The sequence below is a fragment of the Triturus cristatus genome, chromosome 10 (genome assembly GCF_964204655.1).
Source record: "Triturus cristatus chromosome 10, aTriCri1.1, whole genome shotgun sequence".
NCBI lineage: Eukaryota > Metazoa > Chordata > Amphibia > Caudata > Salamandridae > Triturus > Triturus cristatus.
Genome location: NC_140593.1, coordinates 854,561,863 through 854,589,365, shown reverse-complemented (window position 1 = coordinate 854,589,365; position 27,503 = coordinate 854,561,863). Strand labels below are relative to the sequence as shown.

General features: G+C 47.1%; 26 non-coding genes across 26 annotated transcripts; all 26 read left to right on the top strand.

Annotated features, from left to right (window-relative positions):
* Positions 1-1,533: 1,533 nt before the first annotated feature.
* On the top strand, positions 1,534-1,605 carry TRNAP-AGG (transfer RNA proline (anticodon AGG)). Its single transcript has one exon. It is a non-coding gene; the product is annotated as a tRNA-Pro (tRNA).
* A 744-nt stretch (positions 1,606-2,349) lies between these two features.
* On the top strand, positions 2,350-2,461 carry TRNAL-CAA (transfer RNA leucine (anticodon CAA)). Its single transcript has 2 exons — positions 2,350-2,387; positions 2,416-2,461. It is a non-coding gene; the product is annotated as a tRNA-Leu (tRNA).
* A 1,394-nt stretch (positions 2,462-3,855) lies between these two features.
* TRNAV-UAC (transfer RNA valine (anticodon UAC)) lies at positions 3,856-3,928 on the top strand. Its single transcript has one exon. It is a non-coding gene; the product is annotated as a tRNA-Val (tRNA).
* Positions 3,929-4,369: 441 nt separating this feature from the next.
* TRNAP-AGG (transfer RNA proline (anticodon AGG)) lies at positions 4,370-4,441 on the top strand. The gene has a single exon. It is a non-coding gene; the product is annotated as a tRNA-Pro (tRNA).
* A 386-nt stretch (positions 4,442-4,827) lies between these two features.
* Positions 4,828-4,900, top strand: TRNAV-AAC (transfer RNA valine (anticodon AAC)). Its single transcript has one exon. It is a non-coding gene; the product is annotated as a tRNA-Val (tRNA).
* A 288-nt stretch (positions 4,901-5,188) lies between these two features.
* Positions 5,189-5,300, top strand: TRNAL-CAA (transfer RNA leucine (anticodon CAA)). Its single transcript has 2 exons — positions 5,189-5,226; positions 5,255-5,300. It is a non-coding gene; the product is annotated as a tRNA-Leu (tRNA).
* Positions 5,301-6,693: 1,393 nt separating this feature from the next.
* On the top strand, positions 6,694-6,766 carry TRNAV-UAC (transfer RNA valine (anticodon UAC)). The gene has a single exon. It is a non-coding gene; the product is annotated as a tRNA-Val (tRNA).
* A 441-nt stretch (positions 6,767-7,207) lies between these two features.
* TRNAP-AGG (transfer RNA proline (anticodon AGG)) lies at positions 7,208-7,279 on the top strand. Its single transcript has one exon. It is a non-coding gene; the product is annotated as a tRNA-Pro (tRNA).
* A 386-nt stretch (positions 7,280-7,665) lies between these two features.
* Positions 7,666-7,738, top strand: TRNAV-AAC (transfer RNA valine (anticodon AAC)). The gene has a single exon. It is a non-coding gene; the product is annotated as a tRNA-Val (tRNA).
* Positions 7,739-8,026: 288 nt separating this feature from the next.
* TRNAL-CAA (transfer RNA leucine (anticodon CAA)) lies at positions 8,027-8,138 on the top strand. Its single transcript has 2 exons — positions 8,027-8,064; positions 8,093-8,138. It is a non-coding gene; the product is annotated as a tRNA-Leu (tRNA).
* Positions 8,139-10,046: 1,908 nt separating this feature from the next.
* Positions 10,047-10,118, top strand: TRNAP-AGG (transfer RNA proline (anticodon AGG)). The gene has a single exon. It is a non-coding gene; the product is annotated as a tRNA-Pro (tRNA).
* Positions 10,119-10,504: 386 nt separating this feature from the next.
* Positions 10,505-10,577, top strand: TRNAV-AAC (transfer RNA valine (anticodon AAC)). The gene has a single exon. It is a non-coding gene; the product is annotated as a tRNA-Val (tRNA).
* Positions 10,578-10,865: 288 nt separating this feature from the next.
* On the top strand, positions 10,866-10,977 carry TRNAL-CAA (transfer RNA leucine (anticodon CAA)). Its single transcript has 2 exons — positions 10,866-10,903; positions 10,932-10,977. It is a non-coding gene; the product is annotated as a tRNA-Leu (tRNA).
* A 1,908-nt stretch (positions 10,978-12,885) lies between these two features.
* On the top strand, positions 12,886-12,957 carry TRNAP-AGG (transfer RNA proline (anticodon AGG)). The gene has a single exon. It is a non-coding gene; the product is annotated as a tRNA-Pro (tRNA).
* A 386-nt stretch (positions 12,958-13,343) lies between these two features.
* Positions 13,344-13,416, top strand: TRNAV-AAC (transfer RNA valine (anticodon AAC)). Its single transcript has one exon. It is a non-coding gene; the product is annotated as a tRNA-Val (tRNA).
* Positions 13,417-15,724: 2,308 nt separating this feature from the next.
* On the top strand, positions 15,725-15,796 carry TRNAP-AGG (transfer RNA proline (anticodon AGG)). The gene has a single exon. It is a non-coding gene; the product is annotated as a tRNA-Pro (tRNA).
* Positions 15,797-16,182: 386 nt separating this feature from the next.
* On the top strand, positions 16,183-16,255 carry TRNAV-AAC (transfer RNA valine (anticodon AAC)). Its single transcript has one exon. It is a non-coding gene; the product is annotated as a tRNA-Val (tRNA).
* A 288-nt stretch (positions 16,256-16,543) lies between these two features.
* On the top strand, positions 16,544-16,655 carry TRNAL-CAA (transfer RNA leucine (anticodon CAA)). Its single transcript has 2 exons — positions 16,544-16,581; positions 16,610-16,655. It is a non-coding gene; the product is annotated as a tRNA-Leu (tRNA).
* A 1,908-nt stretch (positions 16,656-18,563) lies between these two features.
* Positions 18,564-18,635, top strand: TRNAP-AGG (transfer RNA proline (anticodon AGG)). The gene has a single exon. It is a non-coding gene; the product is annotated as a tRNA-Pro (tRNA).
* A 386-nt stretch (positions 18,636-19,021) lies between these two features.
* On the top strand, positions 19,022-19,094 carry TRNAV-AAC (transfer RNA valine (anticodon AAC)). The gene has a single exon. It is a non-coding gene; the product is annotated as a tRNA-Val (tRNA).
* A 2,308-nt stretch (positions 19,095-21,402) lies between these two features.
* TRNAP-AGG (transfer RNA proline (anticodon AGG)) lies at positions 21,403-21,474 on the top strand. The gene has a single exon. It is a non-coding gene; the product is annotated as a tRNA-Pro (tRNA).
* Positions 21,475-22,221: 747 nt separating this feature from the next.
* TRNAL-CAA (transfer RNA leucine (anticodon CAA)) lies at positions 22,222-22,333 on the top strand. Its single transcript has 2 exons — positions 22,222-22,259; positions 22,288-22,333. It is a non-coding gene; the product is annotated as a tRNA-Leu (tRNA).
* A 1,908-nt stretch (positions 22,334-24,241) lies between these two features.
* On the top strand, positions 24,242-24,313 carry TRNAP-AGG (transfer RNA proline (anticodon AGG)). Its single transcript has one exon. It is a non-coding gene; the product is annotated as a tRNA-Pro (tRNA).
* A 386-nt stretch (positions 24,314-24,699) lies between these two features.
* On the top strand, positions 24,700-24,772 carry TRNAV-AAC (transfer RNA valine (anticodon AAC)). The gene has a single exon. It is a non-coding gene; the product is annotated as a tRNA-Val (tRNA).
* Positions 24,773-26,566: 1,794 nt separating this feature from the next.
* Positions 26,567-26,639, top strand: TRNAV-UAC (transfer RNA valine (anticodon UAC)). The gene has a single exon. It is a non-coding gene; the product is annotated as a tRNA-Val (tRNA).
* Positions 26,640-27,080: 441 nt separating this feature from the next.
* Positions 27,081-27,152, top strand: TRNAP-AGG (transfer RNA proline (anticodon AGG)). The gene has a single exon. It is a non-coding gene; the product is annotated as a tRNA-Pro (tRNA).
* The last annotated feature ends 351 nt before the right edge of the window (positions 27,153-27,503 follow it).

Here is a 27,503-nt window from a genome sequence, read left to right as displayed (position 1 = left end):
ATAAGGAAGACAGAGAGGTAGCTGGGAGTAGGCAGTACACACAGACATTGAACTCTATCTTGTGATTTGCAGCCAATTCTAGATTGAGGCAGGAGGAAAGGAGGTGACTTGCCCAAAAATGGCCATCCTGGGAATTCAGCCACCCTGGGGCTCCCAGGTTAGTGTTTCAGTCCTGCGAGCCACTCATATAAATCTCGCCTGATCTCGCCTGATCGAGCGCTGAGTGAGCGTGTTTGAATCCAAGAATCAAATGCCTCTGTCTTAGGAGCAAGAATTGGCAGGCCCTCCCTTGCATCTGGGGTGGAAGTCTATGGGGCAAGTGTCCACGACTTGCAGAGGAGTACAAGTGCCAGAGGGTGCCTGCAGTTCTCATCAGCGCCTTTTTTCTGCTCTCTGGCAGCTAGGATATCGACTGATCCCTTCCTTGCAAGAGTGAAAAAAACAACACCTTGAGAGAAAACATGACTTTGTGTGGTTCACATAGAGAGAGAGCAGCCAAATAGCCCTGCTTTGTTTCTGAAAGACGCATCAGAAATTGCTTAAAATGCTGACTGGGGAATCAGGCTCGTTGGTCTAGGGGTATGATTCGCGCTTCGGGTGCGAGAGGTCCCGGGTTCAAATCCCGGACGAGCCCATGCTGTGGAATTATTTTTAGGCTGCTTATTATATAGGGCCATTTCTTCTTTTCAATGCTATAAGACGCCGTGTATGGTGATAAAGTTCCTTTCCCTCTACGCTATTTCCCACTTTTGGCGTATAGAATTTCAGTGCCGGACTTCTTTGCAACTGCTTTTCTGGGGTGGACCATCAGTGTAGGAAAATTAAATGCAAAGTGTTTTTCTAGTGTGGTTTCAGGTATGGTTTTAAAATCGCCTTTTGGAATAAAAGTGGTCCTCGTTCCTTTCTTCCAAAGAAAGAGATCGGGTAAGGAGGGTCCAACTTTGAGCTTCATTGACATTGACCCTTGGTCTGTGCATTCCAGCCCACTACATGCCAAGAAGATTGCTGCAAGCGTGTCTGTTTCTGTAGTGTAGTGGTTATCACGTTCGCTTTACTCGCGAAAGGTCCCTGGTTCGAGACCGTGCAGAAACAGCAGCTTTCTGTTTTTCACACAGTTTGCATTTACTCTCTCAACTTATAGGAAAGCTGAGATAATGGAAGCTGTCTATCCCTCACCAGCGTGACGTACTGTGCTCCAGGGTCATCAGTGACAGCTCAAAAAGAGAAGTGACGATAGATTGCGCTATTCGTTTGCACGTCCTTGTGTACTGAAGGTTGGGCCTACTTCATGAAAGCAAGGCATGAGAGCAGAAATGGTTTTATTGACCTCACCGAGAGCATACACCTAGAACAAACAAAATGTCTGAAGGATAGAGGCATTTTCATTTCTTGTTAGATGACGGCCATGGAAAAGACAGCAACCATATTGCAGAAGAGAGCAACATGTGCAGTTGCTTGCTTTGGGTGAAGCATTCACTAACTCGCTGCCAATAACCCCCGGAGCCGGTGCGAAAGGCGACTCTTGTGTGCCTCGGCTCGTTGGTCTAGGGGTATGATTCTCGCTTAGGGTGCGAGAGGTCCCGGGTTCAAATCCCGGACGAGCCCTTTTTCAGAGGTAAACATACGAATCCTACTCAAAACTCACAATGCCTGACTATTTCTCATTACACTCGCCGCATTGTTGCACAAAATATTTTGAACCTCATAAGAAACATGGATCACCATGCTTTTTCTGCCTTCATGCTTAGTCTGTGTGTGTCCCAGGTGATGCTTTCCCAAGCTGTACTTGCTGGCATTTAGGCATCAGATATTTGTCTGTCGATGCCTGCATAAGTCAATTTTTAATACGTCTAATTGCAAGCATGTTGGCTGATATCTCTGCAGTTTTCACACTTGCTCCTCGCTTTCTGAGTGGCTGCTGATACAGCAGAATAGAAGTAGAGAGAATCCTTGAGAGGAACCTTGCTCTAACAGCAAAACACAGCAAGTGAGTTTCTGTACTGTAGTGGTCATCACGTTCGCCTAACACGCGAAAGGTCCCCGGTTCGAGACCGGGCAGAAACACTGTGCATAAGCTGCTTTTATGTGCACTCTCTAAAACCTTATCTCAATGCAAGCTTAAGAAGAGGCGGTCCTTGAACCCAGCGAGCCGTGGGAAACTTCCTTTACTTTTGCAAGACGAAACAAAGTAATCCGCATCCATCAGTGGTCGCTCTTGTGCCTAGCTTTTTTTTTGTCATGCCATGTTGTATTGTGGGGTCTTTACACTTGTGACATTGCTGTGAACGTTGTAAGTGCAAACATTGGCAGGTGCAGTCAGAAGAGTCAGATCTGTGCACACCCAGGGCTGTCAGGATGGCCGAGTGGTCTAAGGCGCCAGACTCAAGAGAGCTTGATCTTCAGTGCAACTGAGACTTCTGGTCTCCTCATGGAGGCGTGGGTTCAAATCCCACTTCTGACAGGTTTCTTTTACACCCTTAAATCGTCCTGTTTTTTGCAGTGCATTCCCCACACACCACAATCTTTGCACGGACCTGTAACATATGACGAGAAATCCACCAACGATCAGGCTGGGCCCTCAATCACAATTCCATGTATTCCTGGAAGGGACACCTCAGGCACACCTTCTGTTAAATTTGCACTCCATCACACAAACTGCCGTGCTGGTTTCTCATTAAGCAGTTGATCCCATCTTTGTTGTGAGGCTCTCCTGCCACCTTTTGGGCGGAGAAGGCACTGTCCCTGCAACAACACAGGCAGACATGTTCAACAGGGCTTCCTGGTTATGTGGGAGGAGCAGATTGTCATTGGTCCCCACTTGCGAATTTTAATTTACATAAGGAAGACAGAGAGGTAGCTGGGAGTAGGCAGTACACACGGACATTGAACTCTATCTTGTGATTTGCAGCCAATTCTAGATTGAGGCAGGAGGAAAGGAGGTGACTTGCCCAAAAATGGCCATCCTGGGAATTCAGCCACCCTGGGGCTCCCAGGTTAGTGTTTCAGTCCTGCGAGCCACTCATATAAATCTCGCCTGATCGAGCCTGATCGAGCGCTGAGTGAGCGTGTTTGAATCCAAGAATCAAATGCCTCTGTCTTAGGAGCAAGAATTGGCAGGCCCTCCCTTGCATCTGGGGTGGAAGTCTATGGGGCAAGTGTCCAGGACTTGCAGAGGAGTACAAGTGCCAGAAAGTGCCTGCAGTTCTCATCAGCGCCTTTTTTCTGCTCTCTGGCAGCTAGGATATCGACTGATCCCTTCCTTGCAAGAGTGAAAAAAACAACACCTTGAGAGAAAACATGACTTTGTGTGGTTCACATAGAGAGAGAGCAGCCAAATAGCCCTGCTTTGTTTCTGAAAGACGCATCAGAAATTGCTTAAAATGCCGACTGGGGAATCAGGCTCGTTGGTCTAGGGGTATGATTCTCGCTTCGGGTGCGAGAGGTCCCGTGTTCAAATCCCGGACGAGCCCATGCTATGGAATTATTTTTAGGCTGCTTATTATATAGGGCCATTTCTTCTTTTCAATGCTATAAGACGCCGTGTATGGTGAGAAAGTTCCTTTCCCTCTATGCTATTTCCCACTTTTGGCGTATAGAATTTCAGTGCCGGACTTCTTTGCAACTGCTTTTCTGGGGTGGACCATCAGTGTAGGAAAATTAAATGCAAAGTGTTTTTCTAGTGTGGTTTCAGGTATGATTTTAAAATCGCCTTTTGGAATAAAAGTGGTCCTCGTTCCTTTCTTCCAAAGAAAGAGATCGGGTAAGGAGGGTCCAACTTTGAGCTTCATGGACATTGGCCCTTGGTCTGTGCATTCCAGCCCACTACATGTCAAGAAGATTCCTGCAAACGTGTCTGTTTCTGTAGTGTAGTGGTTATCACGTTCGCTTTACACGCGAAAGGTCCCTGGTTCGAGACCGGGCAGAAACAGCAGCTTTCTGTTTTTCACACAGTTTGCATTTACTCTCTCAACTTATAGGAAAGCTGAGATAATGGAAGCTGTCTATCCCTCACCAGCGTGACGTACTGTGCTCCAGGGGCATCAGTGACAGCTCAAAAAGAGAAGTGACGATAGTTTGCGCTATTCGTTTGCACGTCCTTGTGTACTGAAGGTTGGGCCTACTTCATGAAAGCAAGGCATGAGAGCAGAAATGGTTTTATTGACCTCACCGAGAGCATACACCTAGAACAAACAAAATGTCTGAAGGATAGAGGCATTTTCATTTCTTGTTCGATGACGGCCATGGAAAAGACAGCAACCATATTGCAGAAGAGAGCAACATGTACAGTTGCTTGCTTTGGGTGAAGCATTCACTAACTCGCTGCCAATAACCCCTGGAGCCGGTGCGAAAGGCAACTCTTGTGTGCCTCGGCTCGTTGGTCTAGGGGTATGATTCTCGCTTAGGGTGCGAGAGGTCCCGGGTTCAAATCCCGGACGAGCCCTTTTTCAGAGGTAAACATACGAATCCTACTCAAAACTCACAATGCCTGACTATTTCTCATTACACTCGCCGCATTGTTGCACAAAATATTTTGAACCTCATAAGAAACATGGATCACCATGCTTTTTCTGCCTTCATGCTTAGTCTGTGTGTGTCCCAGGTGATGCTTTCCCAAGCTGTACTTGCTGGCATTTAGGCATCAGATATTTGTCTGTCGATGCCTGCATAAGTCAATTTTTAATACGTCTAATTGCAAGCATGTTGGCTGATATCTCTGCAGTTTTCACACTTGCTCCTCGCTTTCTGAGTGGCTGCTGATACAGCAGAATAGAAGTAGAGAGAATCCTTGAGAGGAACCTTGCTCTAACAGTAAAACACAACAAGTGAGTTTCTGTAGTGTAGTGGTCATCACGTTCGCCTAACACGCGAAAGGTCCCCGGTTCGAGACCGGGCAGAAACACAGTGCATGAGCTGCTTTTATGTGCACCCTCTAAAACCTTATTATCTCAATGCAAGCTTAAGAAGAGGCGGTCCTTGAACCCAGCGAGCCGTGGGAAACTTCCTTTACTTTTGCAAGACGAAACAAAGTAATCCGCATCCATCAGTGGTCGCTCTTGTGCCTAGCTTTTTTTTTGTCATGCCATGTTGTATTGTGGGGTCTTTACACTTGTGACATTGCTGTGAACGTTGTAAGTGCAAACATTGGCAGGTGCAGTCAGAAGAGTCAGATCTGTGCACACCCAGGGCTGTCAGGATGGCCGAGTGGTCTAAGGCGCCAGACTCAAGAGAGCTTGATCTTCAGTGCAACTGAGACTTCTGGTCTCCTCATGGAGGCGTGGGTTCAAATCCCACTTCTGACAGGTTTCTTTTACACCCTTAAATCGTCCTGTTTTTTGCAGTGCATTCCCCACACACCACAATCTTTGCACGGACCTGTAACATATGACGAGAAATCCACCAACGATCAGGCTGGGCCCTCAATCACAATTCCATGTATTTCTGGAAGGGATACCTCAGGCACACCTTCCGTTAAATTTGCACTCCATCACACAAACTGCCGTGCTGGTTTCTCATTAAGCAGTTGATCCCATCTTTGTTGTGAGGCTCTCCTGCCACCTTTTGGGCGGAGAAGGCACTGTCCCGGCAACAACACAGGCAGACATGTTCAACAGGGCTTCCTGGTTATGTGGGAGGAGCAGATTGTCATTGGTCCCCCCTTGCGAATTTAATTTACATAAGGAAGACAGAGAGGTAGCTGGGAGTAGGCAGTACACACAGACATTGAACTCTATCTTGTGATTTGCAGCCAATTCTAGATTGAGGCAGGAGGAAAGGAGGTGACTTGCCCAAAAATGGCCATCCTGGGAATTCAGCCACCCTGGGGCTCCCAGGTTAGTGTTTCAGTCCTGCGAGCCACTCATATAAATCTCGCCTGATCGAGCCTGATCGAGCGCTGAGTGAGCGTGTTTGAATCCAAGAATCAAATGCCTCTGTCTTAGGAGCAAGAATTGGCAGGCCCTCCCTTGCATCTGGGGTGGAAGTCTATGGGGCAAGTGTCCACGGCTTGCAGAGGAGTACAAGTGCCAGAAAGTGCCTGCAGTTCTCATCAGCGCCTTTTTTCTGCTCTCTGGCAGCTAGGATATCGACTGATCCCTTCCTTGCAAGAGTGAAAAAAACAACACCTTGAGAGAAAACATGACTTTGTGTGGTTCACATAGAGAGAGAGCAGCCAAATAGCCCTGCTTTGTTTCTGAAAGACGCATCAGAAATTGCTTAAAATGCTGACTGGGGAATCAGGCTCGTTGGTCTAGGGGTATGATTCGCGCTTCGGGTGCGAGAGGTCCCGGGTTCAAATCCCGGACGAGCCCATGCTGTGGAATTATTTTTAGGCTGCTTATTATATAGGGCCATTTCTTCTTTTCAATGCTATAAGACGCCGTGTATGGTGATAAAGTTCCTTTCCCTCTACGCTATTTCCCACTTTTGGCGTATAGAATTTCAGTGCCGGACTTCTTTGCAACTGCTTTTCTGGGGTGGACCATCAGTGTAGGAAAATTAAATGCAAAGTGTTTTTCTAGTGTGGTTTCAGGTATGGTTTTAAAATCGCCTTTTGGAAAAAAAGTGGTCCTCGTTCCTTTCTTCCAAAGAAAGAGATCGGGTAAGGAGGGTCCAACTTTGAGCTTCATTGACATTGACCCTTGGTCTGTGCATTCCAGCCCACTACATGCCAAGAAGATTGCTGCAAGCGTGTCTGTTTCTGTAGTGTAGTGGTTATCACGTTCGCTTTACTCGCGAAAGGTCCCTGGTTCGAGACCGGGCAGAAACAGCAGCTTTCTGTTTTTCACACAGTTTGCATTTACTCTCTCAACTTATAGGAAAGCTGAGATAATGGAAGCTGTCTATCCCTCACCAGCGTGACGTACTGTGCTCCAGGGGCATCAGTGACAGCTCAAAAAGAGAAGTGACGATAGATTGCGCTATTCGTTTGCACGTCCTTGTGTACTGAAGGTTGGGCCTACTTCATGAAAGCAAGGCATGAGAGCAGAAATGGTTTTATTGACCTCACCGAGAGCATACACCTAGAACAAACAAAATGTCTGAAGGATAGAGGCATTTTCATTTCTTGTTCGATGACGGCCATGGAAAAGACAGCAACCATATTGCAGAAGAGAGCAGCATGTGCAGTTGCTTGCTTTGGGTGAAGCATTCACTAACTCGCTGCCAATAACCCCCGGAGCCGGTGCGAAAAGCGACTCTTGTGTGCCTCGGCTCGTTGGTCTAGGGGTATGATTCTCGCTTAGGGTGCGAGAGGTCCCGGGTTCAAATCCCGGACGAGCCCTTTTTCAGAGGTAAACATACGAATCCTACTCAAAACTCACAATGCCTGACTATTTCTCATTACACTCGCCGCATTGTTGCACAAAATATTTTGAACCTCATAAGAAACATGGATCACCATGCTTTTTCTGCCTTCATGCTTAGTCTGTGTGTGTCCCAGGTGATGCTTTCCCAAGCTGTACTTGCTGGCATTTAGGCATCAGATATTTGTCTGTCGATGCCTGCATAAGTCAATTTTTAATACGTCTAATTGCAAGCATGTTGGCTGATATCTCTGCAGTTTTCACACTTGCTCCTCGCTTTCTGAGTGGCTGCTGATACAGCAGAATAGAAGTAGAGAGAATCCTTGAGAGGAACCTTGCTCTAACAGTAGAACACAGCAAGTGAGTTTCTGTAGTGTAGTGGTCATCACGTTCGCTTAACACGCGAAAGGTCCCCGGTTCGAGACCGGGCAGAAACACTGTGCATGAGCTGCTTTTATGTGCACCCTCTAAAACCTTATTATCTCAATGCAAGCTTAAGAAGAGGCGGTCCTTGAACCCAGCGAGCCGTGGGAAACTTCCTTTACTTTTGCAAGACGAAACAAAGTAATCCGCATCCATCAGTGGTCGCTCTTGTGCCTAGCTTTTTTTTTGTCATGCCATGTTGTATTGTGGGGTCTTTACACTTGTGACATTGCTGTGAACGTTGTAAGTGCAAACATTGGCAGGTGCAGTCAGAAGAGTCAGATCTGTGCACACCCAGGGCTGTCAGGATGGCCGAGTGGTCTAAGGCGCCAGACTCAAGAGAGCTTGATCTTCAGTGCAACTGAGACTTCTGGTCTCCTCATGGAGGCGTGGGTTCAAATCCCACTTCTGACAGGTTTCTTTTACACCCTTAAATCGTCCTGTTTTTTGCAGTGCATTCCCCACACACCACAATCTTTGCACGGACCTGTAACATATGACGAGAAATCCACCAACGATCAGCCTGGGCCCTCAATCACAATTCCATGTATTTCTGGAAGGGATACCTCAGGCACACCTTCCGTTAAATTTGCACTCCATCACACAAACTGCCGTGCTGGTTTCTCATTAAGCAGTTGATCCCATCTTTGTTGTGAGGCTCTCCTGCCACCTTTTGGGCGGAGAAGGCACTGTCCCTGCAACAACACAGGCAGACATGTTCAACAGGGCTTCCTGGTTATGTGGGAGGAGCAGATTGTCATTGGTCCCCCCTTGCGAATTTTAATTTACATAAGGAAGACAGAGAGGTAGCTGGGAGTAGGCAGTACACACGGACATTGAACTCTATCTTGTGATTTGCAGCCAATTCTAGATTGAGGCAGGAGGAAAGGAGGTGACTTGCCCAAAAATGGCCATCCTGGGAATTCAGCCACCCTGGGGCTCCCAGGTTAGTGTTTCAGTCCTGCGAGCCACTCATATAAATCTCGCCTGATCGAGCCTGATCGAGCGCTGAGTGAGCGTGTTTGAATCCAAGAATCAAATGCCTCTGTCTTAGGAGCAAGAATTGGCAGGCCCTCCCTTGCATCTGGGGTGGAAGTCTATGGGGCAAGTGTCCAGGACTTGCAGAGGAGTACAAGTGCCAGAAAGTGCCAGCAGTTCTCACCAGCGCCTTTTTTCTGCTCTCTGGCAGCTAGGATATCGACTGATCCCTTCCTTGCAAGAGTGAAAAAAACAACACCTTGAGAGAAAACATGACATTGTGTGGTTCACATAGAGAGAGAGCAACCAAATAGCCCTGCTTTGTTTCTGAAAGACGCATCAGAAATTGCTTAAAATGCTGACTGGGGAATCAGGCTCGTTGGTCTAGGGGTATGATTCGCGCTTCGGGTGCGAGAGGTCCCGGGTTCAAATCCCGGACGATCCCATGCTATGGAATTATTTTTAGGCTGCTTATTATATAGGGCCATTTCTTCTTTTCAATGCTATAAGACGCCGTGTATGGTGATAAAGTTCCTTTCCCTCTACGCTATTTCCCACTTTTGGCGTATAGAATTTCAGTGCCGGACTTCTTTGCAACTGCTTTTCTGGGGTGGACCATCAGTGTAGGAAAATTAAATGCAAAGTGTTTTTCTAGTGTGGTTTCAGGTATGGTTTTAAAATCGCCTTTTGGAATAAAAGTGGTCCTCGTTCCTTTCTTCCAAAGAAAGAGATCGGGTAAGGAGGGTCCAACTTTGAGCTTCATTGACATTGGCCCTTGGTCTGTGCATTCCAGCCCACTACATGCCAAGAAGATTCCTGCAAGCGTGTCTGTTTCTGTAGTGTAGTGGTTATCACGTTCGCTTTACACGCGAAAGGTCCCTGGTTCGAGGCTGGGCAGAAACAGCAGCTTTCTGTTTTTCACACAGTTTGCATTTACTCTCTCAACTTATAGGAAAGCTGAGATAATGGAAGCTGTCTATCCCTCACCAGCGTGACGTACTGTGCTCCAGGGGCATCAGTGACAGCTCAAAAAGAGAAGTGACGATAGATTGCGCTATTCGTTTGCACGTCCTTGTGTACTGAAGGTTGGGCCTACTTCATGAAAGCAAGGCATGAGAGCAGAAATGGTTTTATTGACCTCACCGAGAGCATACACCTAGAACAAACAAAATGCCTGAAGGATAGAGGCATTTTCATTTCTTGTTCGATGACGGCCATGGAAAAGACAGCAACCATATTGCAGAAGAGAGCAGCATGTGCAGTTGCTTGCTTTGGGTGAAGCATTCACTAACTCGCTGCCAATAACCCCCGGAGCCGGTGCAAAAAGCGACTCTTGTGTGCCTCGGCTCGTTGGTCTAGGGGTATGATTCTCGCTTAGGGTGCGAGAGGTCCCGGGTTCAAATCCCGGACGAGCCCTTTTTCAGAGGTAAACATACGAATCCTACTCAAAACTCACAATGCCTGACTATTTCTCATTACACTCGCCGCATTGTTGCACAAAATATTTTGAACCTCATAAGAAACATGGATCACCATGCTTTTTCTGCCTTCATGCTTAGTCTGTGTGTGTCCCAGGTGATGCTTTCCCAAGCTGTACTTGCTGGCATTTAGGCATCAGATATTTGTCTGTCGATGCCTGCATAAGTCAATTTTTAATACGTCTAATTGCAAGCATGTTGGCTGATATCTCTGCAGTTTTCACACTTGCTCCTCGCTTTCTGAGTGGCTGCTGATACAGCAGAATAGAAGTAGAGAGAATCCTTGAGAGGAACCTTGCTCTAACAGTAAAACACAGCAAGTGAGTTTCTGTAGTGTAGTGGTCATCACGTTCGCCTAACACGCGAAAGGTCCCCGGTTCGAGACCGGGCAGAAACACTGTGCATGAGCTGCTTTTATGTGCACCCTCTAAAACCTTATTATCTCAATGCAAGCTTAAGAAGAGGCGGTCCTTGAACCCAGCGACCCGTGGGAAACTTCCTTTACTTTTGCAAGACGAAACAAAGTAATCCGCATCCATCAGTGGTCGCTCTTGTGCCTAGCTTTTTTTTTGTCATGCCATGTTGTATTGTGGGGTCTTTACACTTGTGACATTGCTGTGAACGTTGTAAGTGCAAACATTGGCAGGTGCAGTCAGAAGAGTCAGATCTGTGCACACCCAGGGCTGTCAGGATGGCCGAGTGGTCTAAGGCGCCAGACTCAAGAGAGCTTGATCTTCAGTGCAACTGAGACTTCTGGTCTCCTCATGGAGGCGTGGGTTCAAATCCCACTTCTGACAGGTTTCTTTTACACCCTTAAATCGTCCTGTTTTTTGCAGTGCATTCCCCACACACCACAATCTTTGCACGGACCTGTAACATATGACGAGAAATCCACCAACGATCAGGCTGGGCCCTCAATCACAATTCCATGTATTCCTGGAAGGGACACCTCAGGCACACCTTCTGTTAAATTTGCACTCCATCACACAAACTGCCGTGCTGGTTTCTCATTAAGCAGTTGATCCCATCTTTGTTGTGAGGCTCTCCTGCCACCTTTTGGGCGGAGAAGGCACTGTCCCTGCAACAACACAGGCAGACATGTTCAACAGGGCTTCCTGGTTATGTGGGAGGAGCAGATTGTCATTGGTCCCCCCTTGCGAATTTTAATTTACATAAGGAAGACAGAGAGGTAGCTGGGAGTAGGCAGTACACACGGACATTGAACTCTATCTTGTGATTTGCAGCCAATTCTAAATTGAGGCAGGAGGAAAGGAGGTGACTTGCCCAAAAATGACCATCCTGGGAATTCAGCCACCCTGGGGCTCCCAGGTTAGTGTTTCAGTCCTGCGAGCCACTCATATAAATCTCGCCTGATCGAGCCTGATCGAGCGCTGAGTGAGCGTGTTTGAATCCAAGAATCAAATGCCTCTGTCTTAGGAGCAAGAATTGGCAGGCCCTCCCTTGCATCTGGGGTGGAAGTCTATGGGGCAAGTGTCCAGGACTTGCAGAGGAGTACAAGTGCCAGAAAGTGCCTGCAGTTCTCATCAGCGCCTTTTTTCTGCTCTCTGGCAGCTAGGATATCGACTGATCCCTTCCTTGCAAGAGTGAAAAAAACAACACCTTGAGAGAAAACATGACTTTGTGTGGTTCACATAGAGAGAGAGCAGCCAAATAGCCCTGCTTTGTTTCTGAAATACGCATCAGAAATTGCTTAAAATGCCGACTGGGGAATCAGGCTCGTTGGTCTAGGGCTATGATTCTCGCTTCGGGTGCGAGAGGTCCCGGGTTCAAATCCCGGACAAGCCCATGCTGTGGAATTATTTTTAGGCTGCTTATTATATAGGGCCATTTCTTCTTTTCAATGCTATAAGACGCCGTGTATGGTGATAAAGTTCCTTTCCCTCTACGCTATTTCCCACTTTTGGCGTATAGAATTTCAGTGCCGGACTTCTTTGCAACTGCTTTTCTGGGGTGGACCATCAGTGTAGGAAAATTAAATGCAAAGTGTTTTTCTAGTGTGGTTTCAGGTATGGTTTTAAAATCGCCTTTTGGAATAAAAGTGGTCCTCGTTCCTTTCTTCCAAAGAAAGAGATCGGGTAAGGAGGGTCCAACTTTGAGCTTCATGGACATTGGCCCTTGGTCTGTGCATTCCAGCCCACTACATGCCAAGAAGATTCCTGCAAGCGTGTCTGTTTCTGTAGTGTAGTGGTTATCACGTTCGCTTTACACGCGAAAGGTCCCTGGTTCAAGACAGGGCAGAAACAGCAGCTTTCTGTTTTTCACACAGTTTGCATTTACTCTCTCAACTTATAGGAAAGCTGAGATAATGGAAGCTGTCTATCCCTCACCAGCGTGATGTACTGTGCTCCAGGGGCATCAGTGACAGCTCAAAAAGAGAAGTGACGATAGTTTGTGCTATTCGTTTGCACGTCCTTGTGTACTGAAGGTTGGGCCTACTTCATGAAAGCAAGGCATGAGAGCAGAAATGGTTTTATTGACCTCACCGAGAGCATACACCTAGAACAAACAAAATGTCTGAAGGATAGAGGCATTTTCATTTCTTGTTCGATGACGGCCATGGAAAAGACAGCAACCATATTGCAGAAGAGAGCAGCATGTGCAGTTGCTTGCTTTGGGTGAAGCATTCACTAACTCGCTGCCAATAACCCCCGGAGCCGGTGCGAAAAGCGACTCTTGTGTGCCTCGGCTCGTTGGTCTAGGGGTATGATTCTCGCTTAGGGTGCGAGAGGTCCCGGGTTCAAATCCCGGACGAGCCCTTTTTCAGAGGTAAACATACGAATCCTACTCAAAACTCACAATGCCTGACTATTTCTCATTACACTCGCCGCATTGTTGCACAAAATATTTTGAACCTCATAAGAAACATGGATCACCATGCTTTTTCTGCCTTCATGCTTAGTCTGTGTGTGTCCCAGGTGATGCTTTCCCAAGCTGTACTTGCTGGCATTTAGGCATCAGATATTTGTCTGTCGATGCCTGCATAAGTCAATTTTTAATACGTCTAATTGCAAGCATGTTGGCTGATATCTCTGCAGTTTTCACACTTGCTCCTCGCTTTCTGAGTGGCTGCTGATACAGCAGAATAGAAGTAGAGAGAATCCTTGAGAGGAACCTTGCTCTAACAGTAAAACACAGCAAGTGAGTTTCTGTAGTGTAGTGGTCATCACGTTCGCCTAACACGCGAAAGGTCCCCGGTTCGAGACCGGGCAGAAACACTGTGCATGAGCTGCTTTTATGTGCACTCTCTAAAACCTTATTATCTCAATGCAAGCTTAAGAAGAGGCAGTCCTTGAACCCAGCGAGCCGTGGGAAACTTCCTTTACTTTTGCAAGACGAAACAAAGTAATCCGCATCCATCAGTGGTCGCTCTTGTGCCTAGCTTTTTTTTTGTCATGCCATGTTGTATTGTGGGGTCTTTACACTTGTGACATTGCTGTGAACGTTGTAAGTGCAAACATTGGCAGGTGCAGTCAGAAGAGTCAGATCTGTGCACGCCCAGGGCTGTCAGGATGGCCGAGTGGTCTAAGGCGCCAGACTCAAGAGAGCTTGATCTTCAGTGCAACTGAGACTTCTGGTCTCCTCATGGAGGCGTGTGTTCAAATCCCACTTCTGACAGGTTTCTTTTACACCCTTAAATCGTCCTGTTTTTTGCAGTGCATTCCCCACACACCACAATCTTTGCACGGACCTGTAACATATGACGAGAAATCCACCAACGATCAGGCTGGGCCCTCAATCACAATTCCATGTATTCCTGGAAGGGACACCTCAGGCACACCTTCTGTTAAATTTGCACTCCATCACACAAACTGCCGTGCTGGTTTCTCATTAAGCAGTTGATCCCATCTCTGTTGTGAGGCTCTCCTGCCACCTTTTGGGCGGAGAAGGCACTGTCCCTGCAACAACACAGGCAGACATGTTCAACAGGGCTTCCTGGTTATGTGGGAGGAGCAGATTGTCATTGGTCCCCACTTGCGAATTTTAATTTACATAAGGAAGACAGAGAGGTAGCTGGGAGTAGGCAGTACACACGGACATTGAACTCTATCTTGTGATTTGCAGCCAATTCTAGATTGAGGCAGGAGGAAAGGAGGTGACTTGCCCAAAAATGGCCATCCTGGGAATTCAGCCACCCTGGGGCTCCCAGGTTAGTGTTTCAGTCCTGCGAGCCACTCATATAAATCTCGCCTGATCGAGCCTGATCGAGCGCTGAGTGAGCGTGTTTGAATCCAAGAATCAAATGCCTCTGTCTTAGGAGCAAGAATTGGCAGGCCCTCCCTTGCATCTGGGGTGGAAGTCTATGGGGCAAGTGTCCAGGACTTGCAGAGGAGTACAAGTGCCAGAAAGTGCCAGCAGTTCTCACCAGCGCCTTTTTTCTGCTCTCTGGCAGCTAGGATATTGACTGATCCCTTCCTTGCAAGAGTGAAAAAAACAACACCTTGAGAGAAAACATGACATTGTGTGGTTCACATAGAGAGAGAGCAACCAAATAGCCCTGCTTTGTTTCTGAAAGACGCATCAGAAATTGCTTAAAATGCTGACTGGGGAATCAGGCTCGTTGGTCTAGGGGTATGATTCGCGCTTCGGGTGCGAGAGGTCCCGGGTTCAAATCCCGGACGATCCCATGCTATGGAATTATTTTTAGGCTGCTTATTATATAGGGCCATTTCTTCTTTTCAATGCTATAAGACGCCGTGTATGGTGATAAAGTTCCTTTCCCTCTACGCTATTTCCCACTTTTGGCGTATAGAATTTCAGTGCCGGACTTCTTTGCAACTGCTTTTCTGGGGTGGACCATCAGTGTAGGAAAATTAAATGCAAAGTGTTTTTCTAGTGTGGTTTCAGGTATGGTTTTAAAATCGCCTTTTGGAATAAAAGTGGTCCTCGTTCCTTTCTTCCAAAGAAAGAGATCGGGTAAGGAGGGTCCAACTTTGAGCTTCATTGACATTGGCCCTTGGTCTGTGCATTCCAGCCCACTACATGCCAAGAAGATTCCTGCAAGCGTGTCTGTTTCTGTAGTGTAGTGGTTATCACGTTCGCTTTACACGCGAAAGGTCCCTGGTTCGAGGCTGGGCAGAAACAGCAGCTTTCTGTTTTTCACACAGTTTGCATTTACTCTCTCAACTTATAGGAAAGCTGAGATAATGGAAGCTGTCTATCCCTCACCAGCGTGACGTACTGTGCTCCAGGGGCATCAGTGACAGCTCAAAAAGAGAAGTGACGATAGATTGCGCTATTCGTTTGCACGTCCTTGTGTACTGAAGGTTGGGCCTACTTCATGAAAGCAAGGCATGAGAGCAGAAATGGTTTTATTGACCTCACCGAGAGCATACACCTAGAACAAACAAAATGCCTGAAGGATAGAGGCATTTTCATTTCTTGTTCGATGACGGCCATGGAAAAGACAGCAACCATATTGCAGAAGAGAGCAGCATGTGCAGTTGCTTGCTTTGGGTGAAGCATTCACTAACTCGCTGCCAATAACCCCCGGAGCCGGTGCAAAAAGCGACTCTTGTGTGCCTCGGCTCGTTGGTCTAGGGGTATGATTCTCGCTTAGGGTGCGAGAGGTCCCGGGTTCAAATCCCGGACGAGCCCTTTTTCAGAGGTAAACATACGAATCCTACTCAAAACTCACAATGCCTGACTATTTCTCATTACACTCGCCGCATTGTTGCACAAAATATTTTGAACCTCATAAGAAACATGGATCACCATGCTTTTTCTGCCTTCATGCTTAGTCTGTGTGTGTCCCAGGTGATGCTTTCCCAAGCTGTACTTGCTGGCATTTAGGCATCAGATATTTGTCTGTCGATGCCTGCATAAGTCAATTTTTAATACGTCTAATTGCAAGCATGTTGGCTGATATCTCTGCAGTTTTCACACTTGCTCCTCGCTTTCTGAGTGGCTGCTGATACAGCAGAATAGAAGTAGAGAGAATCCTTGAGAGGAACCTTGCTCTAACAGTAAAACACAGCAAGTGAGTTTCTGTAGTGTAGTGGTCATCACGTTCGCCTAACACGCGAAAGGTCCCCGGTTCGAGACCGGGCAGAAACACTGTGCATGAGCTGCTTTTATGTGCACCCTCTAAAACCTTATTATCTCAATGCAAGCTTAAGAAGAGGCGGTCCTTGAACCCAGCGACCCGTGGGAAACTTCCTTTACTTTTGCAAGACGAAACAAAGTAATCCGCATCCATCAGTGGTCGCTCTTGTGCCTAGCTTTTTTTTTGTCATGCCATGTTGTATTGTGGGGTCTTTACACTTGTGACATTGCTGTGAACGTTGTAAGTGCAAACATTGGCAGGTGCAGTCAGAAGAGTCAGATCTGTGCACACCCAGGGCTGTCAGGATGGCCGAGTGGTCTAAGGCGCCAGACTCAAGAGAGCTTGATCTTCAGTGCAACTGAGACTTCTGGTCTCCTCATGGAGGCGTGGGTTCAAATCCCACTTCTGACAGGTTTCTTTTACACCCTTAAATCGTCCTGTTTTTTGCAGTGCATTCCCCACACACCACAATCTTTGCACGGACCTGTAACATATGACGAGAAATCCACCAACGATCAGGCTGGGCCCTCAATCACAATTCCATGTATTCCTGGAAGGGACACCTCAGGCACACCTTCTGTTAAATTTGCACTCCATCACACAAACTGCCGTGCTGGTTTCTCATTAAGCAGTTGATCCCATCTTTGTTGTGAGGCTCTCCTGCCACCTTTTGGGCGGAGAAGGCACTGTCCCTGCAACAACACAGGCAGACATGTTCAACAGGGCTTCCTGGTTATGTGGGAGGAGCAGATTGTCATTGGTCCCCCCTTGCGAATTTTAATTTACATAAGGAAGACAGAGAGGTAGCTGGGAGTAGGCAGTACACACGGACATTGAACTCTATCTTGTGATTTGCAGCCAATTCTAAATTGAGGCAGGAGGAAAGGAGGTGACTTGCCCAAAAATGACCATCCTGGGAATTCAGCCACCCTGGGGCTCCCAGGTTAGTGTTTCAGTCCTGCGAGCCACTCATATAAATCTCGCCTGATCGAGCCTGATCGAGCGCTGAGTGAGCGTGTTTGAATCCAAGAATCAAATGCCTCTGTCTTAGGAGCAAGAATTGGCAGGCCCTCCCTTGCATCTGGGGTGGAAGTCTATGGGGCAAGTGTCCAGGACTTGCAGAGGAGTACAAGTGCCAGAAAGTGCCTGCAGTTCTCATCAGCGCCTTTTTTCTGCTCTCTGGCAGCTAGGATATCGACTGATCCCTTCCTTGCAAGAGTGAAAAAAACAACACCTTGAGAGAAAACATGACTTTGTGTGGTTCACATAGAGAGAGAGCAGCCAAATAGCCCTGCTTTGTTTCTGAAATACGCATCAGAAATTGCTTAAAATGCCGACTGGGGAATCAGGCTCGTTGGTCTAGGGCTATGATTCTCGCTTCGGGTGCGAGAGGTCCCGGGTTCAAATCCCGGACAAGCCCATGCTGTGGAATTATTTTTAGGCTGCTTATTATATAGGGCCATTTCTTCTTTTCAATGCTATAAGACGCCGTGTATGGTGATAAAGTTCCTTTCCCTCTACGCTATTTCCCACTTTTGGCGTATAGAATTTCAGTGCCGGACTTCTTTGCAACTGCTTTTCTGGGGTGGACCATCAGTGTAGGAAAATTAAATGCAAAGTGTTTTTCTAGTGTGGTTTCAGGTATGGTTTTAAAATCGCCTTTTGGAATAAAAGTGGTCCTCGTTCCTTTCTTCCAAAGAAAGAGATCGGGTAAGGAGGGTCCAACTTTGAGCTTCATGGACATTGGCCCTTGGTCTGTGCATTCCAGCCCACTACATGCCAAGAAGATTCCTGCAAGCGTGTCTGTTTCTGTAGTGTAGTGGTTATCACGTTCGCTTTACACGCGAAAGGTCCCTGGTTCAAGACAGGGCAGAAACAGCAGCTTTCTGTTTTTCACACAGTTTGCATTTACTCTCTCAACTTATAGGAAAGCTGAGATAATGGAAGCTGTCTATCCCTCACCAGCGTGATGTACTGTGCTCCAGGGGCATCAGTGACAGCTCAAAAAGAGAAGTGACGATAGTTTGTGCTATTCGTTTGCACGTCCTTGTGTACTGAAGGTTGGGCCTACTTCATGAAAGCAAGGCATGAGAGCAGAAATGGTTTTATTGACCTCACCGAGAGCATACACCTAGAACAAACAAAATGTCTGAAGGATAGAGGCATTTTCATTTCTTGTTCGATGACGGCCATGGAAAAGACAGCAACCATATTGCAGAAGAGAGCAGCATGTGCAGTTGCTTGCTTTGGGTGAAGCATTCACTAACTCGCTGCCAATAACCCCCGGAGCCGGTGCGAAAAGCGACTCTTGTGTGCCTCGGCTCGTTGGTCTAGGGGTATGATTCTCGCTTAGGGTGCGAGAGGTCCCGGGTTCAAATCCCGGACGAGCCCTTTTTCAGAGGTAAACATACGAATCCTACTCAAAACTCACAATGCCTGACTATTTCTCATTACACTCGCCGCATTGTTGCACAAAATATTTTGAACCTCATAAGAAACATGGATCACCATGCTTTTTCTGCCTTCATGCTTAGTCTGTGTGTGTCCCAGGTGATGCTTTCCCAAGCTGTACTTGCTGGCATTTAGGCATCAGATATTTGTCTGTCGATGCCTGCATAAGTCAATTTTTAATACGTCTAATTGCAAGCATGTTGGCTGATATCTCTGCAGTTTTCACACTTGCTCCTCGCTTTCTGAGTGGCTGCTGATACAGCAGAATAGAAGTAGAGAGAATCCTTGAGAGGAACCTTGCTCTAACAGTAAAACACAGCAAGTGAGTTTCTGTAGTGTAGTGGTCATCACGTTCGCCTAACACGCGAAAGGTCCCCGGTTCGAGACCGGGCAGAAACACTGTGCATGAGCTGCTTTTATGTGCACTCTCTAAAACCTTATTATCTCAATGCAAGCTTAAGAAGAGGCAGTCCTTGAACCCAGCGAGCCGTGGGAAACTTCCTTTACTTTTGCAAGACGAAACAAAGTAATCCGCATCCATCAGTGGTCGCTCTTGTGCCTAGCTTTTTTTTTGTCATGCCATGTTGTATTGTGGGGTCTTTACACTTGTGACATTGCTGTGAACGTTGTAAGTGCAAACATTGGCAGGTGCAGTCAGAAGAGTCAGATCTGTGCACGCCCAGGGCTGTCAGGATGGCCGAGTGGTCTAAGGCGCCAGACTCAAGAGAGCTTGATCTTCAGTGCAACTGAGACTTCTGGTCTCCTCATGGAGGCGTGTGTTCAAATCCCACTTCTGACAGGTTTCTTTTACACCCTTAAATCGTCCTGTTTTTTGCAGTGCATTCCCCACACACCACAATCTTTGCACGGACCTGTAACATATGACGAGAAATCCACCAACGATCAGGCTGGGCCCTCAATCACAATTCCATGTATTCCTGGAAGGGACACCTCAGGCACACCTTCTGTTAAATTTGCACTCCATCACACAAACTGCCGTGCTGGTTTCTCATTAAGCAGTTGATCCCATCTCTGTTGTGAGGCTCTCCTGCCACCTTTTGGGCGGAGAAGGCACTGTCCCTGCAACAACACAGGCAGACATGTTCAACAGGGCTTCCTGGTTATGTGGGAGGAGCAGATTGTCATTGGTCCCCACTTGCGAATTTTAATTTACATAAGGAAGACAGAGAGGTAGCTGGGAGTAGGCAGTACACACGGACATTGAACTCTATCTTGTGATTTGCAGCCAATTCTAGATTGAGGCAGGAGGAAAGGAGGTGACTTGCCCAAAAATGGCCATCCTGGGAATTCAGCCACCCTGGGGCTCCCAGGTTAGTGTTTCAGTCCTGCGAGCCACTCATATAAATCTCGCCTGATCGAGCCTGATCGAGCGCTGAGTGAGCGTGTTTGAATCCAAGAATCAAATGCCTCTGTCTTAGGAGCAAGAATTGGCAGGCCCTCCCTTGCATCTGGGGTGGAAGTCTATGGGGCAAGTGTCCAGGACTTGCAGAGGAGTACAAGTGCCAGAAAGTGCCAGCAGTTCTCACCAGCGCCTTTTTTCTGCTCTCTGGCAGCTAGGATATTGACTGATCCCTTCCTTGCAAGAGTGAAAAAAACAACACCTTGAGAGAAAACATGACATTGTGTGGTTCACATAGAGAGAGAGCAACCAAATAGCCCTGCTTTGTTTCTGAAAGACGCATCAGAAATTGCTTAAAATGCTGACTGGGGAATCAGGCTCGTTGGTCTAGGGGTATGATTCGCGCTTCGGGTGCGAGAGGTCCCGGGTTCAAATCCCGGACGATCCCATGCTATGGAATTATTTTTAGGCTGCTTATTATATAGGGCCATTTCTTCTTTTCAATGCTATAAGACGCCGTGTATGGTGATAAAGTTCCTTTCCCTCTACGCTATTTCCCACTTTTGGCGTATAGAATTTCAGTGCCGGACTTCTTTCCAACTGCTTTTCTGGGGTGGACCATCAGTGTAGGAAAATTAAATGCAAAGTGTTTTTCTAGTGTGGTTTCAGGTATGGTTTTAAAATCGCCTTTTGGAATAAAAGTGGTCCTCGTTCCTTTCTTCCAAAGAAAGAGATCGGGTAAGGAGGGTCCAACTTTGAGCTTCATTGACATTGGCCCTTGGTCTGTGCATTCCAGCCCACTACATGCCAAGAAGATTCCTGCAAGCGTGTCTGTTTCTGTAGTGTAGTGGTTATCACGTTCGCTTTACACGCGAAAGGTCCCTGGTTCGAGGCTGGGCAGAAACAGCAGCTTTCTGTTTTTCACACAGTTTGCATTTACTCTCTCAACTTATAGGAAAGCTGAGATAATGGAAGCTGTCTATCCCTCACCAGCGTGACGTACTGTGCTCCAGGGGCATCAGTGACAGCTCAAAAAGAGAAGTGACGATAGATTGCGCTATTCGTTTGCACGTCCTTGTGTACTGAAGGTTGGGCCTACTTCATGAAAGCAAGGCATGAGAGCAGAAATGGTTTTATTGACCTCACCGAGAGCATACACCTAGAACAAACAAAATGCCTGAAGGATAGAGGCATTTTCATTTCTTGTTCGATGACGGCCATGGAAAAGACAGCAACCATATTGCAGAAGAGAGCAGCATGTGCAGTTGCTTGCTTTGGGTGAAGCATTCACTAACTCGCTGCCAATAACCCCCGGAGCCGGTGCAAAAAGCGACTCTTGTGTGCCTCGGCTCGTTGGTCTAGGGGTATGATTCTCGCTTAGGGTGCGAGAGGTCCCGGGTTCAAATCCCGGACGAGCCCTTTTTCAGTGGTAAACATACGAATCCTACTCAAAACTCACAATGCCTGACTATTTCTCATTACACTCGCCGCATTGTTGCACAAAATATTTTGAACCTCATAAGAAACATGGATCACCATGCTTTTTCTGCCTTCATGCTTAGTCTGTGTGTGTCCCAGGTGATGCTTTCCCAAGCTGTACTTGCTGGCATTTAGGCATCAGATATTTGTCTGTCGATGCCTGCATAAGTCAATTTTTAATACGTCTAATTGCAAGCATGTTGGCTGATATCTCTGCAGTTTTCACACTTGCTCCTCGCTTTCTGAGTGGCTGCTGATACAGCAGAATAGAAGTAGAGAGAATCCTTGAGAGGAACCTTGCTCTAACAGTAAAACACAGCAAGTGAGTTTCTGTAGTGTAGTGGTCATCACGTTCGCATAACACGCGAAAGGTCCCCGGTTCGAGACCGGGCAGAAACACTGTGCATGAGCTGCTTTTATGTGCACCCTCTAAAACCTTATTATCTCAATGCAAGCTTAAGAAGAGGCGGTCCTTGAACCCAGCGACCCGTGGGAAACTTCCTTTACTTTTGCAAGACGAAACAAAGTAATCCGCATCCATCAGTGGTCGCTCTTGTGCCTAGCTTTTTTTTTGTCATGCCATGTTGTATTGTGGGGTCTTTACACTTGTGACATTGCTGTGAACGTTGTAAGTGCAAACATTGGCAGGTGCAGTCAGAAGAGTCAGATCTGTGCACACCCAGGGCTGTCAGGATGGCCGAGTGGTCTAAGGCGCCAGACTCAAGAGAGCTTGATCTTCAGTGCAACTGAGACTTCTGGTCTCCTCATGGAGGCGTGGGTTCAAATCCCACTTCTGACAGGTTTCTTTTACACCCTTAAATCGTCCTGTTTTTTGCAAGGCATTCCCCACACACCACAATCTTTGCACGGACCTGTAACATATGACGAGAAATCCACCAACGATCAGGCTGGGCCCTCAATCACAATTCCATGTATTCCTGGAAGGGACACCTCAGGCACACCTTCTGTTAAATTTGCACTCCATCACACAAACTGCCGTGCTGGTTTCTCATTAAGCAGTTGATCCCATCTTTGTTGTGAGGCTCTCCTGCCACCTTTTGGGCGGAGAAGGCACTGTCCCTGCAACAACACAGGCAGACATGTTCAACAGGGCTTCCTGGTTATGTGGGAGGAGCAGATTGTCATTGGTCCCCCCTTGCGAATTTTAATTTACATAAGGAAGACAGAGAGGTAGCTGGGAGTAGGCAGTACACACGGACATTGAACTCTATCTTGTGATTTGCAGCCAATTCTAAATTGAGGCAGGAGGAAAGGAGGTGACTTGCCCAAAAATGACCATCCTGGGAATTCAGCCACCCTGGGGCTCCCAGGTTAGTGTTTCAGTCCTGCGAGCCACTCATATAAATCTCGCCTGATCGAGCCTGATCGAGCGCTGAGTGAGCGTGTTTGAATCCAAGAATCAAATGCCTCTGTCTTAGGAGCAAGAATTGGCAGGCCCTCCCTTGCATCTGGGGTGGAAGTCTATGGGGCAAGTGTCCAGGACTTGCAGAGGAGTACAAGTGCCAGAAAGTGCCTGCAGTTCTCATCAGCGCCTTTTTTCTGCTCTCTGGCAGCTAGGATATCGACTGATCCCTTCCTTGCAAGAGTGAAAAAAACAACACCTTGAGAGAAAACATGACTTTGTGTGGTTCACATAGAGAGAGAGCAGCCAAATAGCCCTGCTTTGTTTCTGAAATACGCATCAGAAATTGCTTAAAATGCCGACTGGGGAATCAGGCTCGTTGGTCTAGGGCTATGATTCTCGCTTCGGGTGCGAGAGGTCCCGGGTTCAAATCCCGGACAAGCCCATGCTGTGGAATTATTTTTAGGCTGCTTATTATATAGGGCCATTTCTTCTTTTCAATGCTATAAGACGCCGTGTATGGTGATAAAGTTCCTTTCCCTCTACGCTATTTCCCACTTTTGGCGTATAGAATTTCAGTGCCGGACTTCTTTGCAACTGCTTTTCTGGGGTGGACCATCAGTGTAGGAAAATTAAATGCAAAGTGTTTTTCTAGTGTGGTTTCAGGTATGGTTTTAAAATCGCCTTTTGGAATAAAAGTGGTCCTCGTTCCTTTCTTCCAAAGAAAGAGATCGGGTAAGGAGGGTCCAACTTTGAGCTTCATGGACATTGGCCCTTGGTCTGTGCATTCCAGCCCACTACATGCCAAGAAGATTCCTGCAAGCGTGTCTGTTTCTGTAGTGTAGTGGTTATCACGTTCGCTTTACACGCGAAAGGTCCCTGGTTCAAGACAGGGCAGAAACAGCAGCTTTCTGTTTTTCACACAGTTTGCATTTACTCTCTCAACTTATAGGAAAGCTGAGATAATGGAAGCTGTCTATCCCTCACCAGCGTGATGTACTGTGCTCCAGGGGCATCAGTGACAGCTCAAAAAGAGAAGTGACGATAGTTTGTGCTATTCGTTTGCACGTCCTTGTGTACTGAAGGTTGGGCCTACTTCATGAAAGCAAGGCATGAGAGCAGAAATGGTTTTATTGACCTCACCGAGAGCATACACCTAGAACAAACAAAATGTCTGAAGGATAGAGGCATTTTCATTTCTTGTTCGATGACGGCCATGGAAAAGACAGCAACCATATTGCAGAAGAGAGCAGCATGTGCAGTTGCTTGCTTTGGGTGAAGCATTCACTAACTCGCTGCCAATAACCCCCGGAGCCGGTGCGAAAAGCGACTCTTGTGTGCCTCGGCTCGTTGGTCTAGGGGTATGATTCTCGCTTAGGGTGCGAGAGGTCCCGGGTTCAAATCCCGGACGAGCCCTTTTTCAGAGGTAAACATACGAATCCTACTCAAAACTCACAATGCCTGACTATTTCTCATTACACTCGCCGCATTGTTGCACAAAATATTTTGAACCTCTTAAGAAACATGGATCACCATGCTTTTTCTGCCTTCATGCTTAGTCTGTGTGTGTCCCAGGTGATGCTTTCCCAAGCTGTACTTGCTGGCATTTAGGCATCAGATATTTGTCTGTCGATGCCTGCATAAGTCAATTTTTAATACGTCTAATTGCAAGCATGTTGGCTGATATCTCTGCAGTTTTCACACTTGCTCCTCGCTTTCTGAGTGGCTGCTGATACAGCAGAATAGAAGTAGAGAGAATCCTTGAGAGGAACCTTGCTCTAACAGTAAAACACAGCAAGTGAGTTTCTGTAGTGTAGTGGTCATCACGTTCGCCTAACACGCGAAAGGTCCCCGGTTCGAGACCGGGCAGAAACACTGTGCATGAGCTGCTTTTATGTGCACTCTCTAAAACCTTATTATCTCAATGCAAGCTTAAGAAGAGGCGGTCCTTGAACCCAGCGAGCCGTGGGAAACTTCCTTTACTTTTGCAAGACGAAACAAAGTAATCCGCATCCATCAGTGGTCGCTCTTGTGCCTAGCTTTTTTTTTGTCATGCCATGTTGTATTGTGGGGTCTTTACACTTGTGACATTGCTGTGAACGTTGTAAGTGCAAACATTGGCAGGTGCAGTCAGAAGAGTCAGATCTGTGCACACCCAGGGCTGTCAGGATGGCCGAGTGGTCTAAGGCGCCAGACTCAAGAGAGCTTGATCTTCAGTGCAACTGAGACTTCTGGTCTCCTCATGGAGGCGTGTGTTCAAATCCCACTTCTGACAGGTTTCTTTTACACCCTTAAATCGTCCTGTTTTTTGCAGTGCATTCCCCACACACCACAATCTTTGCACGGACCTGTAACATATGACGAGAAATCCACCAACGATCAGGCTGGGCCCTCAATCACAATTCCATGTATTCCTGGAAGGGACACCTCAGGCACACCTTCTGTTAAATTTGCACTCCATCACACAAACTGCCGTGCTGGTTTCTCATTAAGCAGTTGATCCCATCTCTGTTGTGAGGCTCTCCTGCCACCTTTTGGGCGGAGAAGGCACTGTCCCTGCAACAACACAGGCAGACATGTTCAACAGGGCTTCCTGGTTATGTGGGAGGAGCAGATTGTCATTGGTCCCCACTTGCGAATTTTAATTTACATAAGGAAGACAGAGAGGTAGCTGGGAGTAGGCAGTACACACGGACATTGAACTCTATCTTGTGATTTGCAGCCAATTCTAGATTGAGGCAGGAGGAAAGGAGGTGACTTGCCCAAAAATGGCCATCCTGGGAATTCAGCCACCCTGGGGCTCCCAGGTTAGTGTTTCAGTCCTGCGAGCCACTCATATAAATCTCGCCTGATCGAGCCTGATCGAGCGCTGAGTGAGCGTGTTTGAATCCAAGAATCAAATGCCTCTGTCTTAGGAGCAAGAATTGGCAGGCCCTCCCTTGCATCTGGGGTGGAAGTCTATGGGGCAAGTGTCCAGGACTTGCAGAGGAGTACAAGTGCCAGAAAGTGCCTGCAGTTCTCATCAGCGCCTTTTTTCTGCTCTCTGGCAGCTAGGATATCGACTGATCCCTTCCTTGCAAGATTGAAAAAAACAACACCTTGAGAGAAAACATGACTTTGTGTGGTTCACATAGAGAGAGAGCAGCCAAATAGCCCTGCTTTGTTTCTGAAAGACGCATCAGAAATTGCTTAAAATGCCGACTGGGGAATCAGGCTCGTTGGTCTAGGGGTATGATTCTTGCTTCGGGTGCGAGAGGTCCCGTGTTCAAATCCCGGACGAGCCCATGCTGTGGAATTATTTTTAGGCTGCTTATTATATAGGGCTATTTCTTCTTTTCAATGCTATAAGACGCCGTGTATGGTGAGAAAGTTCCTTTCCCTCTATGCTATTTCCCACTTTTGGCGTATAGAATTTCAGTGCCGGACTTCTTTGCAACTGCTTTTCTGGGGTGGACCATCAGTGTAGGAAAATTAAATGCAAAGTGTTTTTCTAGTGTGGTTTCAGGTATGGTTTTAAAATCGCCTTTTGGAATAAAAGTGGTCCTCGTTCCTTTCTTCCAAAGAAAGAGATCGGGTAAGGAGGGTCCAACTTTGAGCTTCATGGACATTGGCCCTTGGTCTGTGCATTCCAGCCCACTACATGTCAAGAAGATTCCTGCAAGCGTGTCTGTTTCTGTAGTGTAGTGGTTATCACATTCGCTTTACACGCGAAAGGTCCCTGGTTCGAGACCGGGCAGAAACAGCAGCTTTCTGTTTTTCACACAGTTTGCATTTACTCTCTCAACTTATAGGAAAGCTGAGATAATGGAAGCTGTCTATCCCTCACCAGCGTGACGTACTGTGCTCCAGGGGCATCAGTGACAGCTCAAAAAGAGAAGTGACGATAGTTTGCGCTATTCGTTTGCACGTCCTTGTGTACTGAAGGTTGGGCCTACTTCATGAAAGCAAGGCATGAGAGCAGAAATGGTTTTATTGACCTCACCGAGAGCATACACCTAGAACAAACAAAATGTCTGAAGGATAGAGGCATTTTCATTTCTTGTTCGATGACGGCCATGGAAAAGACAGCAACCATATTGCAGAAGAGAGCAACATGTGCAGTTGCTTGCTTTGGGTGAAGCATTCACTAACTCACTGCCAATAACCCCCGGAGCCGGTGCGAAAGGCGACTCTTGTGTGCCTCGGCTCGTTGGTCTAGGGGTATGATTCTCGCTTAGGGTGCGAGAGGTCCCGGGTTCAAATCCCGGACGAGCCCTTTTTCAGAGGTAAACATACGAATCCTACTCAAAACTCACAATGCCTGACTATTTCTCATTACACTCGCCGCATTGTTGCACAAAATATTTTGAACCTCATAAGAAACATGGATCACCATGCTTTTTCTGCCTTCATGCTTAGTCTGTGTGTGTCCCAGGTGATGCTTTCCCAAGCTGTACTTGCTGGCATTTAGGCATCAGATATTTGTCTGTCGATGCCTGCATAAGTCAATTTTTAATACGTCTAATTGCAAGCATGTTGGCTGATATCTCTGCAGTTTTCACACTTGCTCCTCGCTTTCTGAGTGGCTGCTGATACAGCAGAATAGAAGTAGAGAGAATCCTTGAGA